Genomic DNA, 8,264 nt, shown 5'->3' with positions numbered 1-8,264 from the left:
TTTCAAGGAAAAACTTTACGATTTTTGCCACTAGAAGTATAAAAGAGGTTAAATTTGGTTAGCTAAAAATTTCAGTAAAACGTCTTAACTATGGAAAATACGATTTATCTAAAAAGCTAAATTTATATTTCTCTTGAAATTTTTTTATGGCTATAGAGTGGCCCTTATAGAAGATTTATGTTCTACCTTTCATGAGACACTTCACTTCATGAGTTAGATGTATAGTCAACTATATGGCATCGTATTATTAACACTGCCATACGGTATACCATATATATTTAGATATCATACTAAAAAGTAATTTTAACAGTATATTTCATGCGCAGTATATATATATGGCCAGGTGGGTTGAGGCGTTCGATTCGTAATCTGAGGGTCTCGGGTTCGAATCCCGTCGCACCAAACATGCTCGCCCTTTCATCCGTGGGAGCATTATAAAGTGACCGTCAATCCCACTATTCGTTGGTAATAGAGTAGCTCAAGAGTTGGGGGTAGATGGTAATGACTATCTGCCTTTCCTATAGTCTTACACTGCTAAATTAGGGACGGCTAGCGCAGATAGCCCTTGAGTAGATTTGTGCGAAATTCAAAAACCAAACACAAAAAACAGTATATATATACACACACACATTCTCTAACTTAGTGGTCAAGATAATTTTTTAAAGTTTCTGTTAGGTTTTTATTTCAAAACAAAACACAAACATGAACATTGCTGATAATCAAATGTGTAAATAGATACTTTAGCCAAACAATCGTGTTTTATTTTTATTTAAGTTTATTGTTGTTTGGAGAGTGGACTGTAAAACTGGTTGTTTGAAGAGTGGATTGTAAAAATGGTTGTTTGGAGAGTGGATTGTAAAACTGGTTGTTTGGAGAATGGCCTGTAAAATTAGTTGTTTGAAGAGTGGATTGTAAAACTAATTGTTTGAAGAGTGGATTGTAAAACTGGTTGTTTGGAGAGTGGATTGTAAAACTGGTTGTTTGAAGAGTGGATTGTAAAACTGGTTGTTTGGAGAGTGGATTGTAAAACTCGTTGTTTGGAGAGTGGATTGTAAAACTGGTTGTTTGAAGAGTGGATTGTAAAAATGGTTGTTTGGAGAGTGGACTGTAAAACTGGTTGTTTGGAGAGTGGATTGTAAAACTGGTTGTTTGGAGAGTGGAGTGTAAAACTGGTTGTTTGGAGAGTGGATTGTAAAACTGGTTGTTTGGAGAGTGGAGTGTAAAACTGGTTGTTTGGAGAGTGGATTGTAAAACTGAATTTACTCTTCTTATTACAATGTTAAATATGGATATGATAATAATAAGAATTAAATTAATATTTGAAAACAATAAATGTAATCGAAGTAATTTTCTGGATTATTATTTTAAGATTCAATAAAACGAATTAATAAAGAAAAATTATAGAATGGGATACAATGTTAAGGAATATTTTTGCCTTCAATCTCTATACATAGGTATAACGAATTATAATTTTCGGTATACACGTTTATGTATACATATACACAGAAGAAATACGTGATTTTAAATGTGTAGAGTTACATTTTATGGTAATAAGTTGGAAGATGTGGTATACATATACAGTTACGCCACACAATCATCATTTGTTTTTATTTAGCGCCAAGCTACACAATGGGTTAAACGCACCGTGTCGTATGCTGGTATAGAAACCCGATTTTTTGCACTGTAAGCCTTTAAACGTACTGCTGAATCACAGTTGGACACTGGAATTTTTTGTTGATGTTTCTGAACACACAGCTCGTACCGAGGGTAAAAATTCAGACGAAAATGTACTTATTTTGTTAACCTAGTACCTTTTACATTTGAAAAACAAATCAAAGAGTGAGAAACGTTAAGTAGTTATATGATAGCACAAACTGATGGGGGAAGAGAGATGTAGGCCTCTCTTCTCACTTGAATATTGTAGATAGCTTTCATTCGTTGATGTTAGGCAGTGCAATCATTGTAAAGTTTATATGTGTAACGACCTGCTCTCGTTTCTTCCTTGAACAAGGCCTCAACATAGAGACTGATACATCGTCCCACTCAGGTGACGACACTGAGGCAGCCCATTTCTAATATCTACACTGTAAACAAAGTTATTTTCAGAAGTATAGGAAAACAGCGAATACTCTGTATTTCATGTTGGCAAGTTATTAAAGTAGGACCATCCCGTGAACTTTCAAAACTCCAAGGCCGATGGACTAAAGTAATTTTCTACTTGGTTTATCGATACTGAAATATTAAGGTGAAGCAAGAAAGACATGCTACTGTGTGTACTATTAAAATTAAAGTTAATATTAGAAAAAGTTAATAATACGAAGCAAAAGGCCTCTAACGAGGGACATTTTCAGGTGTGTTTTCTCCCCTAAATTTTTGCCAACTTATTCAAATATTAATAATGCGTTTTTAGTTACGTGAATTGATCATAAGTTATCTTGAAGTTATTCGTATATTATATCATCAACCAGAAAAATGGTTTGGTCTATATGTGAACGAACTGAACATAATACAATCATCAAATGAATCTGGAGAAAACTGTAGTTAGCTAAAGAAAATGACGTATAAACTAATTTCTGTAAAATACGACAAAAACAAAGCCATTCGTGATATCTGTATTTCCCATTCCAACTTGACTTTTATTTCTTTCAAAGGAAGATAATAAAATACTGTTGAAGTTGAGCCATTCTTAGTTTTGTTAGATGTGTTGTTCCCACGGGGACAAGAAACTCTTCGCTACGGGAAACTCACCCGAATCCGGAGGTTATTGCTTTCCTGACACCAACACCACTTCATCGTGATTTTTGTAGTAAAAACAAAACGAAAAAAAAAAAAAAAACGAGTTTCATAATTTCAAATCTGCTTTCTTACCTTTTTCAGAACAAAATGAACGTTAAACTTAGCAAGCGTGGAAAGAAATGCATTTTTGCAATGGAAAACCTATTAGTTGCTCTATGAATTTAAACTCTGAGTCTCAATAACTTCCATAAATAATCAGAATCTATTAGTAAGAATCTGAAAACGTATACGCACATTGTGATCGGGCGCTAAAGTTACCTCGGCAGTTGAACAAGGCTACTGTTTTTCTACTGTTTAATACTGGAGGAGTGTCTTCGATTCACTAACGCAACGGTGTGATTATCAGTAGATTATATTAATGTTCGTCATAGCAAATGAACCGAACGAGAAACGTTTGAATCGGACGATGTTAATCGATAGGGAAGGATTCCTTTAAGCTCAATTAACCTTTACAACGCAACGGAATCTCTCCCCCACCCCACCCCCAATGTATGTGACCAGAATCGAAATGGAAACGAATAAAAACTCTATAACCTTTCAAAACCTTTTGAACCAACATGTTTTTTCTATCTTCAAAATCGAAATAAATATTTTTTTAAATGTTCACCCAACAAAACGATTGTTTACTGCATATTTTTATGTAAGGTCACTTGACTTTTAAAACTGAAGGTTCTGTTTATTTGTTTTTGAATTTCGCGCAAAGCCACACGAAAGCTATCTGCGCTAACCGTCCCTAATTTAGCAGTGTAAGACTAGGGGGAAGGCAGCTAGTCATCACCAACCACCGATAACTCTTGGGTTATTCTTTTACCAACGAATAATGGGATTGACCGTACATTATAACGTTCCCACGGCTGAAAGGGCGAGCATGTTTCATGTGAAGGGGATTCGAATCCACCACGACCCTCGGATTACGAGTCGAGTGTCTTAACCACCTGGTTATGATGGGAATTTACAAACAAGGTTGTAAAACATACACATATAAAAATGTTCAGTAACGAAAAACGAAAGTTTCTTCGATTGTTTTGAAACTACTGTCTTATGCATGTAAATCATACTATTGCTAAGAGCCTTACAAATTGGACCAAACGTGTCAGGACTGTGAACTCAATAGTTTGTGTTCACGAAAATGCGCTCTGTCCATGGGCGCGTCATGAAAGTAACGGAGAAATCATACAATTTAGCCTGATAAAAGTAGTCATAGAATTGGCGATGGGTTTTGTTAACTGGCTGCCTTCTTTCTAACTAGTCAGTTAAAATTTTTGGGCGGTTGGCTATGCGCAGATATTATTTGGTACAGCTATTCGTAAAGAACACTCCGTATGAGAATCCACAGAAATATTGCACACTTTGTTCTCTTTTAAATTTTAAAATACAAATGTACTAGGCGCACGAACAACCTCATATATGATAACAAAAGCACTTTGCAGATTAAATTCGGCATCGCGAAAGATGCTCATCTGGCATCTCTAGCAGGAAACTTTCAGTGTGAAAGTGAAAGGCTGGAAATCCACAAAAAACATCATTGAAGAATAATGGGAAAGAAAAATTTGAAGAATTTCGTGAAATTTTGCTTTCATTTTATTAAGAATGTTTTATGTTTCATACGTAGCCACTGATTTATGTACTTTTATCTCTCTCTATTATTATCGTTTGTGTAAAATCTCTGTCTTCTCTATTATTTCGCTTAAAATTCTTAGCTCACTTTGCTGACGTGAGTAGCTAAGTTTGAGCAAAGTAATATTAATCTTTATGTGTATACAAACATAAACGGGACACACGCGCGCATACTCCAACTTTTCCCGTCATCCTTTGCTACATTCAACACGTGTTGTTACGGCTAGTCGGGTCGATACCCCTGGGCACACGCTACAAAAGGTTAGCGGCCTCTTCTGTTTGCGGGTCATGCAGCTGTGGACTGGAACTGTAAAGAGAAGGGTGCTAAACCTGAAACATCTGTGCCACTGGAAAACTAACTTGTTATCGAATAATAAATATATGTCCTTTGTAAATTTAAAAATAGAGTCGTGCTCCCTCTCTTCATATGTGTCCCTCTGTGACATGTGTATATATAAATATACGTCACAGATAGATATTCACTGCGATGATAAAAATATAGTCAGAAAGAAACATATTCTACGTATTAATAGATATACATATACAAATATAATATTTAAAATATAGGGTGGATTTATACCAAAACTGTTACCTACAGGTGACTAGTAGGTTCAAACACCTGGCCCTAACGACTTTGGGAATGTATGAAGTTTACTATTTTGGCTAAGTGTAACATGTTTAAAAAACAAACTTGTCAGTTGTACCCATAACAGAGTAATGTGTAAGAGCCTAGAAATAAGGTGATTTGTCATAGAATCAACCAAATGAACTATACGACCTCCCATTTTTATATCGTTATAAATTCCACCTATCTTTGTGGATTCCGCCTATCTCTGTCGTTCTTGCAACGTTTTGTGACTTCTGGAAATGATCGCACAAGAAAATCTCTATTATTAACTTTAGCTACATCTGTGTGCTTAAAAAAAGTTATTAAAACCGAAGAGATTTCAGCGTCTCTTGGGCAGCTTAAAAGCTAATAACCTTTACTTACCGATATTTAGTTTTTAATAAAAAGTTAACCTTTGCATTCGAACAGAAACACAAACTTCATGATTTTGAATGAAGTGATATCAGTTCCCGTATATAAACAGAATATTCGAAGTTTCCCGTCATCCTCTGCCACGTCACATACATGCTGTCACAAAAACAGAGTTAAACACTTCGTTTGATTTTTTAATGTTTAGGACAATTTTATATAAAAATAAATAACTCACATGGACAGCTCTTATCAGCCATTCTAACATATTTAGTCATGATTTCTGTAGAAACAAAAGCAATACCAACAGTCTTACAAATATATATTTGTATATTCTCCCCAGACATTTGGTGAAAATACGTGGTAATATAATTTTAATAACAATTTTGAGCATACGCGCTTCTTTAAACACATTTAGTCCATCCTAACACAATATTTACAATTGAAAAGATAAAACAAGGGACAAAAAACTCCTTGAATTCAAACATCGCACGACTTCACAACCAGTTCAACATCAAAACACATAGAACACAATATCATTAATTCTTATATTGTGACTGTTGTATTAAATAGACCTGTAGAGCGAATGGAAAAAAAAAAACAATATGCAATGAGATTGATAAATGTTGTCAGCCTCTTTTCTGGTCAGGAATATATGTGATCTATGGTACAAATACTCAACAACGACAACAAAATATGCAGATGTTTAAAGCACGCAATACACGTGTGAATATTTGACACAGAAAGCTGTTTCAGTAGTGTTATAGAAGGGCTGGAAGGATTGTTTGTTTTTGAATTTCGCACAAAGCTACTCGAGGGCTATCTGTGCTAGCCGTCCCTAATTTAGCAGTGTAAGACTAGAGGGAAGGCAGCTAGTCATCACCACACACCGCTAACTCTTGGGCTACTCTTTTACCAACGAATAGTGGGATTGACCGTGAAATTATAACGCCCCCACGGCTGAAAGGGCGAGCATGTTTGGCGCGACGGGGATGCGAACCCGCGGCCCTCAGATTACTAGTCGCACGCCTTAACACGCTAGGCCATGCCGAGCCCGGCTGGAAGGAAAGAAGATGGGATAAAACGTACAGAACACAAAATTCCTAACGTTACAACTATCAAAGACTACACATAGTCACATGTATTTTTTCTCTTTATCACGGCCCCGCACGGCCAGGTGGATAAGACACTCGACTCGTAATCCAAGGGTCGCGAGTTCGAATCCCCATCGCATCAGACATGCTCGCCCTTTCAGCCGTGGGAGCGTTATAATGTGACGGTCAATCCCACTATTCGTTGGTAAAAGAGTAGCCCAAGAGTTGGCGGTGAGTAGTGATGACTAGCTGCATTCCTTCTAGAATTACACTGCAAAATTAAGGACGACTAGCGCAGATAGCCTTCGAGTAGCTTTGTGCGAAATTCAAAACAAAACATTTTAATCACAATGTTTGATTTACAAAAAAATCCTAATTATGTGAAACAACATGTTTCGTTTAGTTCTGAAAAATGCAATAGGGCTAGAATTCAATACAGAGCTCACCCAAAGTTTGTTTTTGTTAATCCAGACAAAGTGATTGACTTCTTGCTTGTATACTGTGAAAATCAGAGCGTAGTAAAACTTAATAATATCATAATTGTGATTATTATTTGTAATCTTACAACATATTTTATACATATTACTTACTAAGAACTAAAACCGAGTGTAATTTATATAAAACCTACAGTCACCTATATTTAGATGATATTAGTTTCAAGATAACTGATATAAAACCTACAGTTACCTATATTTAGAAGATATTAGTTTCACGGTAACTGATATAAAACGTACAGTCACCTATAATTAGAAGATATTAGTTTCAAGGTAATTGATATAAAACGTACAGTTACCTATATTTAGTTTATTATTCAAAATTAACCTTTGCAAACGAACAGAAACAACAACTCGGTAAACACCTATTTAGGTGGTTAAGGCGCTCGATTCGTAATCTGAGGGTCGCGGGTTCGAATCCCAGTCGCACCAAACATGCTCGCCTTTTTCGCCATGGGGGCGTTATTATTTGACGATCAATCCCACTATTCGATGATAAAAGAGTAGCCCAAGAGGTGGCGGTGGGTGGTGATGACTAGCTGCTTTCTCTCTAGCCTTACACTGCTAAACTAGGAACGGCTAGCGCAGATAGCCCTCTGTAGCTTTGCACGAAATTCAAAAACAAACAAAACGCCCATCAAAGACATAATGTCCGACGAACATTAAGTACGTCAAAAATTCAAGACTTGCTTTTAACAAAAGACATCAACATTTGTTGGTTCTTTATGTCTTCACACCAGGTTTTTAGGACTACCAAGCAGAAGCGGATTATCCCATTGGAATACTGGGTAATTAATTGTCACGTGAGCTAGTGCATTTGACGCATTCTTAAAAATTGATTTTAAATTTTCATTGTTTAGCCAGTATGCAACATGAGATATTGCCCGGGCTAGTTCTTTAGTACCAATAAGTTCTTGCTACTAGGTGTGTAAAATTTATTTAACTTCAGAATGTAATTATTTTTAGTTAAATACATTTGGTGTGAGGATTAACTCAACTCCAGCTATAGTACACATTCTTTCATTACAAATGAAGAAGGATAACATATTCCACTCTGTAAGTATTGCGTCAGGCTTCAGATTTCTAGGATTTTCTATAATTGAAGTATCAATGTGTTAGGAATTTACCGATTTGATATATTTCAAAATCAAGAAGTACGTGTGTATTTTTATTTCCATCCCTCATGTTTGTTTGTTCAGTGTTTGTGTTTTTATTATAGCAAAGCCACATCGAGCTATCTGCTGAGCCCGCCGAGGGGAATCGAACGCCTGATTTTAGCTTTGCAAG

The sequence above is a fragment of the Tachypleus tridentatus genome, chromosome 9 (genome assembly GCF_004210375.1).
Source record: "Tachypleus tridentatus isolate NWPU-2018 chromosome 9, ASM421037v1, whole genome shotgun sequence".
Taxonomy (NCBI): domain Eukaryota; kingdom Metazoa; phylum Arthropoda; class Merostomata; order Xiphosura; family Limulidae; genus Tachypleus; species Tachypleus tridentatus.
Note: the sequence above shows the minus strand (reverse complement) of the source record.